We start from the raw sequence: 18251 nt of genomic DNA, 5'->3' as shown, positions 1-18251 counted from the left end.
CGAGAACTATGCGTTCTTTCCCAGCTCTTTCTCTTTCTTGTCCACTTCTCTTTGAGGGATTCCTTGGCCTTATATCCACAAGTCTATGTCCATTAGGCCTTTCAGAACTCTTTGTGTCTCCTGTTTCAAATTCTCAAAAGAGAGACTCTGACTGGGTGCTGGTCAGGCAGTGGATTAGCTGGACCTTGGTCAGGTATCCACCTCAGGTGCAATCAGGGAAGGGGAGCTGGTGTCAACATGGCTCCCTGATTCTACCACTCCTTCAACTGAGGCTATAGGTAGGGAGGAAGCAATTTGAAAGGAGGCTACAGGTAGGACAATCATCCAAAAATATATTGGATCACTGTCCTATAAAATTGTGCTGAGAAGTCATTTTAGTAAAATTACCTGAAATAATATCAACAACCTCAGATATGTAGACGATACTACTTTAATGGCAGAAAGCAAAGAGGAACTAAAGAGCCTCTTGATGAGAGTGAAAAAGCTGGCTTAAAACTCAACATTCAAAAAACTAAGATCATGGCATCCGGTCTCCTCACTTCATGGCAAATAGATGGGAAAACAATAGAAACAATGACAAATTTTATTTTCCTGGGCTCCAAAATCACTGTGGATGGTGACTGCAACCATGAAATTTAAAGATGCTTGCTCCTTGGAAGAAAAGCTATAACAAACCTAGACAGTGTATTAGAAAGCAGAGATATCACTTTGCTAACTAAGGTCCCTATAGTCAAAGCTATGGTTTTTCCAGTAGTCATGTACAGATGTGAGAGTTGGACCACAAACAAGGCTGAGAGCCAAAGAATTGATGCTTTCGAGCTCTCATGCTGGAAAAGACTTGAGAGTCCCTTGGACTACAGTGAGATCAAACCATCAATCCTAAAGGAGATCAACCCTGAATATTCATTGGAAGTACTGATGCTAAAGCTCCAATACTTTGGCCACCTAATGCAAAGAGTCAACTCATTGAAAAAGACCCTGATTCTGGGAAAGATTGAGGGCAGGAGGGGAAGGAGATGACAGAGGATGAGATGGTTGGATGGCATCACTGACTCAATGGACAGAAATTTGAGCAAATTCTGGGAGATAGTGAAGGACAGGGAAGCCTGGTGTGCTGCAGTCCATGGGGTGGCAAAGAGTCAGACACCATGGAGCAACTGAATGACAATAACAAAACCTAACTGAAGAAGCAAAACACTTATATGTGAAAAACTATAAGACTTTGTGAAAAAAACTGAAGACAACACAAACAAATGGGAAAATATGGCTGTTCATAGACTGTTAAAATGACCATACTTCCCAAGGGATTCTACAGATACAATAAAATTCCTTTCAAAATATCAGTGGCATTTTTCACAAATATTTAGAACAAATAGTTCTGAAAGTTCTATAGAAACGTAAAAGATCTTGATTAGTCAAAGCAATCTTAAGAAAGAAGTATAAAGTTGGAGGTATCAAGCTCCCTGATTTCAAGCTATACTACAAAGTACAGTAATCAAAACAGTATGATGCCTATTTATATTTCAGTTCAGTTCAGTTCAGTTATTCAGTCAGGTCCGATTCTTTGCGACCCCATGGACTACAACACACCAGGCCTCCCACTCCATCACCAACTCCTGGAGTTTACTCAGATTCATCTCCATTGAGTCAGTGATGCCATCCAACCATCTTATCCTCTGTCGTCCCTTTCTCCTCCTGCCATCAATCTTTCTCAGCATCAAGGTCTTTTCCAGTGAGTCAGTTCTTTGCATTAGGTGGCTGAAGTATTGGAATTTCAGCTTCAGCATCAGTCATTTCAATGAATATTCAGGACTGATTTCCTTTAGGATGAACTGGTTGGATCTCCTTGCAGTCCAAGGGACTCTCAAGAGTCTTCTCCAACACCACAGTTCAAAAGCATCAATTCTTCTGCACTCAGCTTTCTTTCTAGTCCAACTCTCACATCCATACATGACTACTGGAAAAACCATAGCTTTGACTAGATGGACCTTTGTCGGCAAAGTAATGTCTCTGCTTTTTAATATGCTGTCTAGGTTGGTCATAGTTGTTTTCCAAGGAGCAAGCATCTTTTAATTTCATGGCTGCAGTCACCATCTACAGTGATTTTGGAGCCCAAAAAATAAAGTCTGTCACTGTTTCCACTGTTTCCCCATCTGTGTGCCATGAAGTGATGGGACCAGATGCCATGATCTTAGTTTTCTGAATGTTGGGTTTTAAGCCAACTTTTTCACTCTCCTCTTTCACTTTCATCAAGAGGCTCTTTAGTTCTTGCCTTTAACACCCTCTTTTCTTCATGCATAAAATATGGATAACAATGCCTATATTATCAATGCCTATATATACATCTTGTATCTTACAAATGGTGACATCTATTTTTTAAAAAGGTGGTGTGACTTTGAATAAAACATTATTATGCCTCAGTTTTCTCACTTGTAAAATGGATAAAATAACTAAATCATTAGGCTATTTGACAATTCAAGAGAGGGAATCACATTTAAGACAGCTTCTAACTAAATGTGGGGTTGAATGTAAAGCTTTTAGTAGTGTTCATTCTTTAAAGAGTCAAGTTGGGGAAAATATCTGAGTTAAGATTCTGAGAAGATCTTGGGAATGCAATTGCAGCTTATTAGCTCTCCAAAAATTCAAATAAAATATACTTGATTTGGGATTCAGTGAGAATCTCAGAATGCAGATAAAATGGAATTTTTATTTCTTGGGCTGTGTCAGTAGCTTTACTGCCCAGTTCATGAGCTGGGTAGTAAGAAAAAATAATAATAATTCAGGAAGAGAAAAATGTCTGTTGAGAAGTTAGGCTGCACCCTGGCAGCTGCCAAGGGCACATGACCCCAAAGCAGCCCAAACCCACAGGTGAAGAAGTGTCAACACACAGTACTCAGGAGGGTAGCTGTCATCAGAGGCCTGGGTTAGTGTGCACACCACATGGCTTTATGGAGAGCTTTAATGAGCTAATCCCTGCAAAAGCACTTAGCACAGTGCCTGGATCAGGGAAAGCACTCAGTATACACTAACTATTGATACTGGTTTAGTTCAGTAAACACACTGAGCAGCCTGGCAGGGAGCTGGATAAAAAGCTGAATGAATCCAGTTCTGGCCCTTGAGAAAACATGCTCATTAAGTGTTAAAGAATCCACCTGGGCACAAACCTCTCAGAGAGCTGTCAGGCTGTCATAAGAATGCTTATCTCCTACAGATGTATTTATATAAATGTAGGTTTCATTCCTCGGAGAAGGCAATGGCACCCCACTCCAGTACTCTTGCCTTGAGAATCCCATGGTTGGAGGAGCCTGGTAGGCTGCACTCCATGGAGTCGCTGAGAGTCGGACACGACTGAGCAACTTCACTTTCACTTTTCACTTTCATGCATTGGAGAAGGAAATGGCAACCCACTCCAGTGTTCTTGCCTGGAGAATCCCAGGGATGGGGGAGCCTGGTGCGCTGCCATCTCTGGGGCCGCACAGAGTCGGACACGACTGAAGTGACTTAGCAGCAGCAGGTTTCATTCCTAGAGGGTCCTTCACACCAGAGAAATACCACATATGCTTTATGCAGCTACTGGTATCTGCTTTTCTAGATATCTACTAAGTATTAAATGCAGATGTGGTGGTTTAGTCACTAAGTCGTGTCCTACTCTCTGTGACCCCATAGACTGTAGTCCGCCAGGCTGCTCTCTCCATGGGATTTCCCAGGCAAGAATACTGGATTGGGTTGCCCTTTCCTTCTCCAGGGGATCTTCTCAACTCGGGGATTGAACCTGCGCGTCCTGCATCTCCTGCATTTCCTGCATTGGCAGGCGGATTCTTTACCATTTAATCTAAATACTTAATCTTTAAAATACTCTTTGGGGAGAATTTTACATCACAAACTGAAATAGCTGAAGAATTTCACAGTAAGAATACAATGAAGGTTAAACAGAAGATGACAAAAACTCCCTAAAGCAAGAGGAAGCATTCTTTTCATTGCTCCCCAGGTTTTCAAACTGCATTCAAAATCATGAATCACGTGTCTCAAGAACTTTTCCTTGCCTAGCTGATGTTCACAAACACCACTGAAAGTGTGTAAGCTGTAGATATAAGCTGGGTAAGGGGTATTTTCTCTGGAAAACTTTTTCAGTGATCTTCTTTCACAGGTGTTTAATGATGTCTCTAACCTCTGGATGATTCTAGTTCTTTTCTTTATTTTTTAGTGTTAAATCACTTGTTTCAGTTAAGTAACCTGCTAGTGCACACAGCTGAGTACTTAACACCTTTGAGTCTCCATTTCCTTGCCTGAAAAAATGGGGATAGTTAATAGAAACTATCTCAAAGGGCAATTTTAGGATTTTTAATTTTAGGTTTAGTAGAGTTAGTACAAAGCATTTAGAACACTACTTTGATAATAAATGCTTAATGATTATCTTATAATATAATATATAACTATTATATATAACTAGTATATATATAGTATATAGCTAATATAATCTATAACTATTATATAATAATAAAAGTATTAACTTTTATCATTATTATTGCAAATTCTTCATATTTCCTTTTCATATCAAATACTTCAAATAGCCCTTGAACTGTGTTTCTTAAGTAAACAAACCAGCTTTTCTTTGCTTCTGTGGGAAATGTCTTTCTTTGATGTCTTACCAATTTCCTAGTAAGCATTTTAAAGAGAAATTGTATCTTGATGCCAAAGTGTTTGCTAGTAAAAAAGCATATAAAATTTTCTCCCTCATGAAACAGCTCATTGAATTTTATTTTGGAGGTTACTTTTTAAAATTTGTTTATTTAATATTTAAATTTTTATTAATTTATTAATTTTTAATTGAAAAGATAATTTCTTTACAAATTTGTGTTGGTTTCTGCCATCCATCAACATGAATCAGCCATAAGTATACATATGTCCCCTCCCTCTTGAACCTCCCTGCCACCTAAATTTATTTTTTATTGGAGTTTTTCATCACTGTAGCTTGCACAGAAAATCAGAGAAAATCTTATTATGATAAGAAATGTCAAAAAATCAAAAGGCAGGACACAGAACGATGGAGCAGCTAAGGAAGAGCAACGATCAGGAGGCCTGAAAGTGTCCTGTAGAAGAGGGCGGCCAGCCTCCAACACTTCAGAACTGTCCAGAACCATCCAGGCCAGACCCTCACTACTCCAAGTGCAGTCTGCGAACCAACAACCTCATAACATCTGACAAGCAGAATCTCAGGCCCCATGAGTCCTACTGAATCAGAATCTGCATTTCAGAAACATCCCTAGAGGGTGGGTGGACACAACAAAGTTCAAGAAGCACCAAGCTAGGCAACTGTTTAAAAGTACCAATGTCCAGACATCTGTCCCCACATCAAGAAAGTCAGATTCCCCAGGAGTGAGGCCTGGGTTTCCGTACTTTTTTAAAAAGCTCCTGGCAGTTGATTCTAATGTGCAGCTGGGGTTGGAAAGCCTGCAGAAGAGGAAAGCAGGACCGGGTGCGGCAGTCGGAACCGCATCAACCTGGTGGAGAAGGAAAGGTCACCATTTGGAGCCCGAGGATGAGCCCGAGTGCGTGCGCAGAGGGACAGGGAACCCTGAGGCCAGAGTTTCCAGTGGTTGAGACAAGAGACGGTCAAGGGAGAGGAGGCTAGACCATCAGAGGACAGATCGTGAAAGGCCTTTGAGAGTGTTAGTCACTCAGTCCTGTCCGGCTCTTCGTGACCCCATGGACCCTAGTCCCCCAGGCTCCTCTGTCCATGGAATTCTCCGGCAAGAATCCTGGAGTGGGTAGCCATTCCCTTCTGCAGGGGATCTTCCTGACCCAGGGATCGAACCCAGATCTCCTGCACTGCAGGCAGAATCTTTACCATCTGCGCCACCAGGGAACCCCTAAAGGTGTTTAGTGAGGTCCTTAGAGCTAAACCTGCTCAGGCAGACTGTGAAGGGTTTACCGAGCCCTCACTTTTGTGTATCAATCACTGTAGAGACTGGATTTGACAAGGATAAGACACAGGACAAGAAGGCCAGCTACAAAGACAGTGGATAATTCTTGACAAGACGAAGGTCCTGGATCAGCCTAATGCTATTGAAGTTAGAGACAAGGAGACAAGTTCCAGAATTAGCAGAGGACTTAATGTGAGTAGAAAGGGACTATACTAAGAAAACTGAAGAACAGGAATAATCAGTTACAGGGGAAAAGTCTAGCATTCCGGAGAAGTAGCCTCAGGGAGTGGGGGATATAAAGGAGTGCGGGTAGAAAGGGACTTTTTAAAAAACTTTTTGGCCAACCCAATACATTGGAATATAGTTGATTAACAATGTTGTGTTAGTTTCAGGTGTACAGCAAATTGATTCAGTTATACATATACAAGTACCTATTCCTTTCAAATTCTTTCCCCATTTAGGTTGTTACAGGTCAGTCTCAAACTCCCTAGCTGTCCCTTCCTCCCCTGGTAATCATTAGTTCCAATCTCTAAGCCCATGAGGCTGTATTCTGTTTTGTAAATAAGTTCATTTATGTCATTTCTTTTTATATTCCACATATAAGTGATACCATATGATATTTCTCTTTCTCTGACATTTCACTCAGTATGACCATCTCTAGGTCCATCCATGTTGCTGCAGATGGCATTATTTATTCTTTTTAGTGGCTGAGTAGCAGTCCTTTCTATATACGTACCACAACTTTATCCATTCTTCTGTCAATGGACATTTAGACTGCTTCCATGTCTTGGCTATTGTAAACAGTGCTGTAATGAACATTGGGGTGCATGTATCCTCTTGAATTATGCTTTTTCTCCAGATACATGCCCAGGAGTGGGATTGCAGGATCATATGGTAGCTGCTTTCAGTTTTCTAAGGAACTTCCATACTGCTCTCCACAGTGGCTGTACCAGTTTACATTCTCACCGACAGAGTAGGATGGCAGGGAGGTGGGGGAAGTCAAAGTGTTAGTCACTCAGTCGTGTCCAACTCTTTGTGACACCATGAACTGTCGCCCACCAGGCTCTTCTGTCCATGGGATTTCCTAGGCAAGAATACTGGAGTGGGTTGCCATTCCCTTCTCCAGGAGATCTTCTGGACCCAGGGATTGAACCCGGGTCTCATGCATTGTAGGTGGATTCTTTACCACGTGAGCCACCAGGGAATTGTGAGTAAGTGAGGATGGGGTAGGGCTGAGATGCTGCATTTTGCTAATGATGTGCACTTTAAATCTCAAAAAACTACTTGAAAGAAGCCAACCTGTGACCTGTAGATCAGGCAGCAGCTGGAAATTTCTCCCAAAACGGTGCCTCTGTGGTCTGGCTACATTTCTCTTAACAGATTAAAGATCAGACTCAGGAGCAGATGAAGTGGCGGTGTCCCATCTTTGGGCCCTGAAAGGTCTGGAGGTGGGAGAGAAGCAGCAGAACGTGGGTGTGCAGTTTCCTTCTGAGGCAACTCTGATTCAAGGAGGAGGGTGTGGGGAGGGCCGATTTCTAAAGCCCCTCCCTTTGGTTCCTGCCTTCAACAACTGATTTTCTTGTCTCTTTGCGCTCTGAATTCCCCTCTATCTGCTGAAATCGGGATGAGTGAAGTCTTTATCCCTGCCATTTCTGGAATCTCTAGTCTTATAATGCATTTAAAATGCATTCATGTAACAGACTTCAGTCCATCTTGCTGCAACTAGAGACAGGAGTCTGATAAGAGAGCTCCCCTAACTGCCCAAAAGTAGGGAAGGGAATTTTTGAAGAGCGCGAAGCATTCAGTTCAGCTCAGTTGCTCAGTCATGTCGGACTCTTTGCGACACCATGGACTGCAGCACACCAGGCCTCCCTGTCCATCACCAACTCTCAGAGTTTACTCAAATTCATGTCCATTGAGTCGGTGATCCCATCCAAACCATTCCATCCTTTGTCATCCCCTTCTCCACCTGCCTTCAATCTTTCCCAGCATCAGGGTCTTTTCAAATGAGTCAGTTCTCCGCATCAGGTGGCCAAAGTATTGGACTTCCAGCTTCAGCATCAGTCCTTCTGATGAATATTCAGGACTGATCTCCTTTAGGATGGACTGGTTGGATATCCTTGCAGTCCAAGGGACTCTCAAGAGTCTTCTCCAACACCACAGTTCAAAAGCATCAATTCTTCGGTGCTCAGCTTTCTTTATAGTCCAGCTCTCACATCCATACATGACCACTGGAAAAATCATAGCCTTGACTAGATGGACCTTTGTCAGCAAAGTAATGTCTCTGCTTTTGAATATGCTATCTAGGTTGGTCATAGCTTTTCTTCCAAGGAGCAAGAGTCCTTTAGTTTCATAGCTGTAGTCACCATCTGCAGTGACTTTGGAGCCCAAAAAAATTAAGTCTGTCACTGTTTCCATTGTTTCCCCATCTATTTGCCATGAAGCATTGGGGCCAGATGCCATGACCTTAGTTTTCTGAATGTTGAGCTTTAAGCCAACTTTTTCACTCTCTTCTTTCACGTTCATCAGGAGGCTCTTTAGTTCTTCTTCGCAAAGCATTAAGGGAGCCCAATCAGCTTAAGTCTCCCCTGGCAGTTCTCCAAGTGAATTTCTTGTTGCACCATACCCAGGTGGGCTTCTGGCCAATCTCTTCTCTATCAGGGTTTACAATAGACTAGTACGTTTTCCTGCTTGCACTTGTGGAGAGCTACATTAATCTTTTACCTTTGAAACTTCTTGGCTGAGCTTTCAAGTCCCTCACCCATGTAACTTCACCTCCCACTGCACTCCCAGCTCAAGCTGACTGCTATCATGAACAGGTTTTTTGTTTATTTATTCTTGCTTGGGATTCTCTCTCTTGTCTAATCACTTTTCAAGGTGAAGCTTCAAGAAGCTCCCTCATCATCCTCTCTAGAGTCCTCATTGCCTCCTGCCTGGAGCCAGCACTACCAGCTGAGAACTTCTGTCTGTAAGATTTTTTTAACTCCAACAAGACTACAGATTTCTTGAAGGCAGGGACCAAGTCATCTTTCTTTTGTATTCTGCACAGAAGCTGGTAGAGAGACAGGCCTGCATCAGTGGCCAGTACGCATTCTCTCATTTACTCCATTATCCCTCATTGACATAGCACCTGTTTTTAGGTGGTGAATTTGGCGCAGTGGATTTTTAAGCAGCATGCAGGGTTTATGGTTTGCAAGGGCCACTAGAGTCAATGGCAAAAATTTAAGAATTCTACTCTAAAAGCAAACTTATTTGTAAATTTTATGTCTTACCATATCCCTCTCCTGTATCCTCATGCCCTGAATAATAGTGGAATTAGGAGTCGCAGCAATAGCTATAGCAGTAGTAACAGTAGTAGCACTGATGGTGGTAATGGTAGTAGTGGTGATAATAGTGGTAATAGTAGTAATAGTAAAGGCAGTAATAATAGTAGTGGTAATAGTAATAGTAGTAGGTCCTACAGGGCTTCCCTGGTGGCTCAGATGGTAAAGAATCTGCCTGCAGTGTGGGAAACCCAGGTTCAATCCCTGGGTTAGGAAAATCCTCTACAGAAGGGAATGGCTACTGTTTCCAGTATTCTTGCCTGGAGAATCCCATGGACAGAGGATGGTGGTGGGCTACAGTCCATGAGGTCTCAAAGAGTTGGACACGACTGAGCTACTATCACATATGTACACAGTAGATCCTACATGAGCTGTCACTCCTCATTACCTTTCTGACCTCCCTTATCTATCATTCTCCCCCTTGACCTCTACACTCCAGACAACTGATCTCCCTACAGTTAGTCCCTTGAACACACCAGGCATGCTTCTACTTCAGAATCTTTGAACTTGCTCCTCCCTAAACAGGCACATGGCTTACTCACTCACCTCCTTCAGGTCTTTTCTCAGAAGGAAGCTTCTTGATGATGCCTTCTGGGTCATTCTATTAAAAATTACAAATACTTCTATGCTGTTGTTGGCATTGGAAATTGGTGCAGCCACTATGGAGAACAGTATGAAGGTTCCTTAAAAACTAAAAATAAAGCTGCTATGTGATCTGCAGTTCCATCCCTGAAAATCATAATTCAAGAAGATACATGCATTCCAATGTTCATTGCAGCACTATTTACAATAGTCAAGTTCAGTTCAGTCACTCAGTGGTGTCCCAATCTTTGTGACTGACCCCATGGACTGCAGCACGCCAGGCCTCCCTGTCCATCACCAACTCCCGGTGTTTACTCAAACTCATGTCCATTGACTCGGTGATGCCATCCAACCATCTCAACCTCTGTCACCCACTTCTCCTCCCACCTTCAATCTTTCCCAGCTTTTCTTCAATCTTTCCTGACTTTTCCAGTGAGTCAGTTCTTCACATCAGTGGCCTGATTGCAAAAGTATTGGCATTTCAGCTTTAGCATCAGTCCTTTCAATGAATATTCAGGACCGATTTCCTTTAGGATGGACTGGTTGGATCTCCTTGCTGTCCAAGTCTCCTCCAACACCACAGTTCAAAAGCATCAGTTCTTTGGTGCTCAGATTTCTTTAGAGTCCAACTCTCACATCCATACATGACTACTGGAAAAACCATAGCTTTGACTAGATGGACCTTTGTTGGCAAAGTAATGTCTCTGCTCTTTAATATGCTGTTTAGGTTGGTCATAACTTTTCTTCCAAGGAGTAGGCATCTTTTAATGAAATGAAAATAATGAATGGCAAAATTATAGTAGCATTTATTTATAATAATAACTAATATTTATTGCTAAGACCAGAGAAGGCAATGGCACCCCACTCCAGTACTCTTGCCTGGAAAATCCCATGGACGGAGGAGCATGGTAGGCTGCAATCCATGGGGTCGCTGAGAGTTGAACGCGACTCAGTGATTTCACTTTCACTTTTCACTTTCATGCATTGGAGAAGGAAATGGCAACCCACTCCAGTGTTCTTGCCTAGAGAATCCCAGGGACGGCGGAGCCTGGTGGGCTGCCGTCTATGGGGTCGCACAGAGTCGGACACGACTGAAGCGACTTAGCATTGCTAAGACTTTTAGATTCATTATTGCATTTACTCCTCATAACCTTATGAAATAAGCACTATTATAATCACACTTGACAAATGAAAAAACTAAGGATTAGCATTTCATTAATTTGTTCAAGATATTACAACTAGCAAATCAACTGGAATTTAAAGCTAGGGAGTCTGACTTCAAAAGCTATTCTTTTAATCATAATAGTTTTGCTTTTCAAACCAAGATATTTATCATTTTTATTTATGAATTTTTGAACTATATAGTAACAAAAAATCTAGCTTCTCTAATTTTTAGGAAACCTATTGGCTTCACATTATGAATGAAGATGAAATTTCTTCCTACCTCCCTTCTCTCCTCTCTGTTACCCAATTTTCTTTTCTGTTACTTTTTTACTCTCATAGCTTTATATGTATTGATAGCCTGTTACCTGATTTAGCAGATTTAGATAGTATCTTTGGATCATCCTCCGTGAGAAATGAGTAGGTTCATATACTTACATTACCCAACTTCTCATTCTCTGCTGCTTCTGCTGCTGCTGCTGCTAAGTCACTTTAGTTGTGTCCAACTCTGAGCGACCCCGTAGATGGCAGCCCACCAGGCTCCTCTGTCCCTGGGTTCCTCCAGGCAAGAACACTGGAGTGGGTTGCCATTTCTTTCTCCAATGCATGCATGCATGCTAAGTCGCTTCAGTCATGTCCGACTCTGTGCCACCCCATGGACAGCAGCCCACCAGGCTCCTCTGTCCACAGAATTCTCCAGGCAAGAATACTGGAGTGGGTTGCCATTTCCTTCTCCATCTCGTTCCTTCTACCGTCTGAGGTTTTTAATTATTTTTGTACATTATCTTTCTTTGTAATGTTCACATTATATTCTGAGCCATAATTGCCACTGCTGTTAGTTTTATTGTTGCATTTAGATAGATTCAATCCCTACTGCCAGTCCTTTTTGTTTTAGCTCTTCCACTTACCTTTTAGACAACTAAATTTTATCCTTTAGTAGTTGTTCAAGGTCTTACAGGAAATATGAAGTATATTCAGCACTTTTACTTGCATCTGTGCGGATTGGGCACTGCACAATCCCAGGGAACATTGTTCATATTACAGTCTATGGAATGCCATATACATGTATGCCACATGTGGCAGCTATGACTGCATTTTTTTAATAACTACTTTTTTACTATTACTTTCTTATTGAAGTATAGTTGATTTACAATGTCATGTTAGTTTCTGGTGTATAGCAAAGTGATTTAATGATTTAGCCGTGTGTGTGAGTATATATATATATATACACACATATACACATTTTCTTTTTTCATTATGATTTATTACAGAATATTAAATATAGTTTCCTATGCCAACATATATACACATATTCTTTTTTCATTATGGTTTATTATAGAATATGAAATACAGCTTCCTGTGCAATAAAGTAAGACTTTTTGTTGATCTATTTTATATATAGTGGTTTGTATCTGCTAATTTCAAGCTCCTAAATGACTACATTCTTCAGCTTCTGTCATATTTGAAAATATCTGTCAGTTGCTGATTTACTTTTGTGCAGTTTATCTGGGTATAACACTTTTTTTCTTTCCCTGAGGACTTTCTAATCGTTACTGAAATATTTTCCGTATTAACTAATACCTTGGAGAAGGGGGACACATGAAGCTAGCCTGTGTGCCAAATTTGATCTTTATGGATTCTTAAAGGTTAGAGGATTAAGGTTTTGCTCTTCTGGTGGGTTAGAAATAACATCTTATTAGTGGTAGTGTTGATGGATATGTCCTTTATTATTCCTTTTATTATTTTATTATACATGTAAATATTTTAATTTCATGGCTATTGTCACCCTGCTTATTTAACTATTTATAAGTGGTAGTGTTGATGGATGTGTCCTTTATTATTCCTTTTATTATTTTATTATACATGTAAATATTTTAATTTCATGGCTATTGTCACCCTGCTTATTTAACTTATATGCAGAGTACATCATGAGAAACGCTGGACTGGAAGAAACACAAGCTGGAATCAAGATTGCTGGCAGAAATATCAATCACCTCAGATATGCAGATGACACCACCCTTATGGCAGAAAGTGAAGAGGAACTAAAAAGCCTCTTGATGAAAGTGAAAGAGGAGAGCGAAAAAGTTGGCTTAAAGCTCAACATTCAGAAAACGAAGATCATGGCATCCGGTCCCATCACTTCATGAGAAATAGATGGGGAAACAGTGGAAACAGTGTCAGACTTTATTTTTGGGGGCTCCAAAATCACTGCAGATGGTGATTGCGGCCATGAAATTAAAAGATGCTTACTCCTTGGAAGAAAAGTCATGACCAACCTAGATAGTATATTCAAAAGCAGAGACATTACTTTGCCAACTAAGGTCCATCTAGTCAAGGCTATGGTTTTTCCTGTGGTCATGTATGGATGTGAGAGTTGGACTGTGAAGAAGGCTGAGCACCGAAGAATTGATGCTTTTGAACTGTGGTGTTGGAGAAGACTCTTGAGAGTCCCTTGGACTGCAAGGAAATCCAACCAGTCCATTCTGAAGGAGATCAACCCTGGGATTTCTTTGGAAGGAATGATGCTAAAGCTGAAGCTCCAGTACTTTGGCCACCTCATGAGAAGAGTTGACTCATTGAAAAAGACTCTGATGCTGGGAGGGATTGAGGGCAGGAGGAGAAGGGGACGACAGAGAATGAGATGGCTGGATGGCATCACTGACTCAATGGACATGAGTTTGGGTAAACTCCGGGAGTTGGTGATGGACAGGGAGGCCTGGCAAGCTGCTATTCATGGGGTTGCAAAGAGTCAGACACGACTGAGTGACTGAACTGAACTGAAATATTAAAATTATAAAATACTTATTATATGTAATTATATAATACTTGTTATATGTAATTATATATTTATATATTATGTTATTCATATTATATTTTATATATTTGCTTACTATTAAAAACAAAGTAGACCATCTTTTCACATGTTAAAGCTCTTTTAATTTACTTTTCTGTGATCTGGCTGTTCATGACCTTTGTCTGTTTTTCTATTGGCTTTTAGGTCTTTCTCTTGATGCTTTCTAGAAGTTCTTTATATATTAGAGGGATTCAGTTCAGTTCATTTCACTCAGTCGTGTCTGACTCTTTGCGACCCCATGAATCACAGCACGCCAGGCCTCCCTGTCCATCACCAACTCCCGGAGTTCACCCAGACTCACGTCCATCGAGTCAGTGATACCATCCAGCCACTCATCCTCTGTTGGCCCCTTCTCCTCCTGCCCCCAATCCCTCCCAGCATCACAGTCTTTTCCAACGAGTCAACTCTTCTCATGAGGTGGCCAAAGTACTGGAGTTTCAGCTTCAGCATCAGTCCTTCCAATGAACACCCAGGACTGATCTCCTTTAGGATGGACCGGTTGGATTTCCTTGCAGTCCGAGGGACTCTCAAGAGTCTTCTCCAACACCACACTTCAAAAGCATCAATTCTTTGGCGCTCAGCCTTCTTCACAGTCCAACTCTCACATCCACACATGACCACTGGAAAAACCATAGCCTGACTAGACGGACCTTTGTTGGCAAAGTGATGTCTCTGCTTTTGAATATACTATCTAGGTTGGTCATAACTTTCCTTCCAAGGAGTAAGCGTCTTTTAATTTCATGGCCGCAGTCACCATCTGCAGTGATTTTGGAGCCCAAAAAAATAAAGTCTGACACTGTTTCCACTGTTTCCCCATCTATTTCCCTTGAAGTGATGGGACCGGATGCCATGATCTTCATTTTCTGAATGTTGAGCTTTAAGCCAACTTTTTCACTCTCCTCTTTCACTTTCATCAAGCGGCCTTTTAGTCCCTCTTCACTTTCTGCCATAAGGGTGGTGTCATCTGAATATCTGAGGTGATTGATACTTCTGCCAGCAATCTTGATTCCAGCTTGTGCTTCTTCCAGCCCAGCATTCTCATGATGTATTCTGCATATATGTTAAATAAGATTAGGCCCTTGCAGATCAAGGCTTGCCTCCTCCAGGAAAATTTGCTTGAATTATATACTAAGGGAGACTAACAGTGCCAGCAAAGAAACAGACACAAAAGGGGTTTGTTGAGGGACATATAGTTTATTATGAAATGAACTATAGCAAAGGAAGGAAAGGGTTAACCATCCCTATGCTTGGGAATTCTCATTTGGGGACTGTGACGTCTTTAGCTTGTGAGGGCCAGATTCACTAAGTGTCCTGAGCCTCTGAGCCGCTCTGAGCCTACCAGTTCCATAGTCCCCTTAGGAGAGAGCAGCCAGAGTAATAACTTGCCTCTAACACGACTGAAGCAACTTAGCAGCAGCAGCAGCAGCTGCAAAGCCAAGTCACACCCTCCACCCCTGGCACCTGACTCCAAAAACAGCCCTCTGAAATCTGGCAAGTTTTACCAAACAGGGATGGCCGATAGTGGCTGGCGACTAACTGAACCAATCAGATTCTTTCGTAACAAGTCTGGTCATGGCACACACAAAGAGGTGGCCAACACGGAGCAGAAGTAGAGAAGCGTGTGGAGAGAAGGACAGAAGAAGCAGATAGAAGCAGAGAAAGAGAGACAGTATAGTTGAAGCGTGAATGTGGCCTTGATGTTAGGGGCAGGAACGGCCTTATGACCAGACCACAAAGGCAATCACTGAGCCCCGAGGTCAGGAGAGCCGCCCGGCACCCTGAACTGTGTTCCCAGTCTGTGGAGTCAGGCGAAGTGACTGGTATTTGTCAAAACACACCACACGGTAAATTGAAGATTTATGCATTTCATTGTATATAAAGTTGACCTCAAAGGGGACAAAAGAATGATAAACAAATACTGAACTTTAAAAATATTCAGCTGACGTGTTTGGTCTGATGGGTTCTGACACCTGCCATTTAATTCAAAATGCATCCAAACAAAGGTGGTGTGATAGATGGAAAAAGAGGAGCAAATAGATGGGTAGACATGAGTTAAAGTAACTGCACTAAAATGTTAATGGTGGCATCTGAGTGGAAGGTGTGTGGATGTTCACTATAAAATCCTTTACACTTTTCTGTATTTTGAAAATGTGTGTCATAAAATCTTATAGGCAAAAGCTTTGGGGGATGGCTAACTCATGGAAAAGAAGGGAAATAGTCAATTACATTGAAATGAATCAACAGAGGAGAAAAAAGAAGACAGAAAAGAAATTAAATGAAAGCCCCCTCTCCAAAAAAAAAAAAAAAAAATGCTAGGTTCAAAGTGAATGGGCCCTGGTCCTAAAAGAACAAAGATTGGGAGCCGTGAGGAGACAACAATCGAAGGAAATATGTAGGTCTTAATAAAATTACCTCTACATAGAAAAGGCACAATTTAGAAATCCATAAAAGTAGTAAAATGAAAAACATTAAAGTTGCAGTTGGCATGGCCCTGAGAGAGAAGAAATTGGATGTGATTTTAGTACAAGAAATAAAGAGTAATACCTAGAGAGAATTTTATCATACATAAAGGGAGTGGGTTTTAGGCATCTTCCCACAAGTCAGTAATAGGAAAAGGGAATCATGTAGAGGTGGAATTTTGTTTAATATACAAAATGAGCATGTTTGAAAGAAAGAGAACCTCAGCTGCCAGATGTGCATTTATAACACTGCATATGAATGGGAGCCTGAGAATAATAATAAAATGTGTAACTGCTTCCCAAAAGTAATCTTTCCTCCATGCAAGAATATTTCAATTTTGTCTTTAAAAAAGATGGACACGTGAGAAATCATCAGAAATCAATCTACAATAAACAGGGTCTCTGGGCAGAATTTGGGAAGGCTGATTGAAGAATTCATGACAACTGAGCTATCCATCAAGTCAGAAATTCAACACATTTCTGCTATTTACAAATGATAAATAGTCAATAAATATGTGGGTAGGAAAGACACCTATAAAGCTACACACATAATCCTGTAATAATGAATTTGGAAATCTTCTAAGCCTTTGTGTCGAGATCTGTAAAATGGAAACAGTTCTCACAGTGTCTGACTCAATATAAGTCCTCAGTAGGTGTTTCTACTTACTTGTGAGAATACAAGTAAATAAACGTGTTTACTTTTTTTCCTGTGGTCATGTATGGATGTAAGAGTTGGACTGTGAAGAAAGCTGAGCGCCGAAGAATTGATGCCTTTGAACTGCGGTGTTGGAGAAGACTCTTGAGAGTCCCTTGGACTGCAAGGAGATCCAACCAGTCCATTCTGAAGGAGATCAACCCTGGGGTTTCTTTGGAAGGAATGATGCTAAAACTGAAGCTCCAGCACTTTGGCCACCTCATGAGAAGAGCTGACTCATTGGAAAAGACTCTGATGCTGGGAGGGATTGAGGGCGGGAGGAGAAGGGGACGACCGAGGATGAGATGGCTGGATGGCATCACAGACTCAATGGACGTGAGTCTGAGTGAATTCCGGGAGATGGTGATGGACAGGGAGGCCTGGTGTGCTGCAATTCATGGGGTCGCAGAGTCGGACACAACTGAGTGACTGAACTGAACTGAACTTACATACAGGCTTCCCTGATAGCTCAGTTGATAAAGAGTGCACCTGGATTACAGGAGACCTCCGTTCAATCCCTGGATTGGGAAGATCCCCTGGAGAAAGGCTAGGCTACCCATCCACTATCCTTGGGCTTCCCTTGTGGCTCAGCTGGTAAAGAATTCACCTGCAATGCAGGAGACCTGGGTTCGATCCCTGGGTTGGAAGATCCCCTGGAGAAGGGAAGGGCTACCCGCTCCAGCATTCTGGCTTGGAGAATTCCACGGACTGTATAGTCATGGGGTCGCAAAGAGTCAGACACAACTTCCACTTTCAGTACATACAGGAGCCTGGGACACCAGAAAGGGAAATGGATCCATAGAATTTTCTGGATTGTGAGAGAACAAAGGATCTCTAATCTCTATGAAGTATAAGGTGTAGGATAAAGTTTTTCCAACATTCCATAGTAATCACTGAAATTAAAATAAAATACATTTGGGCAGAATTTGGAATGAGCTAGATTTTATTAGACCCAGAGGGCATTTTTTCAATGATTAACGGGATGATGGAGAAGAGCTCCAAATGTCCTCTAAGATTTGAAAGAGTTGTGATACATGTTAAAATGGGCACAAATGGTGGAAAAAATAAAGTCACATGTTTGCTTGCTAATTACAAAGTGACATGCGTGCATGCTTAGTGGCTTCAGTCATGTCCGATTCTTTGCGACCCTATGGACTACCAGGCTCCTCTGTCCAGGGGATTCTCCAGGCAAGAATACTGGAGTGGGCTACTGTGCCTTCCTTCAGAGGATCTTCCCACTCCAGGGACTAAACC

This window comes from Budorcas taxicolor, chromosome 22, assembly GCF_023091745.1.
Source record: "Budorcas taxicolor isolate Tak-1 chromosome 22, Takin1.1, whole genome shotgun sequence".
Taxonomy (NCBI): Eukaryota; Metazoa; Chordata; class Mammalia; order Artiodactyla; family Bovidae; genus Budorcas; species Budorcas taxicolor.
The sequence above is the reverse complement of the archived record's forward strand: the minus strand, read 5'-3'. Positions refer to the sequence as shown.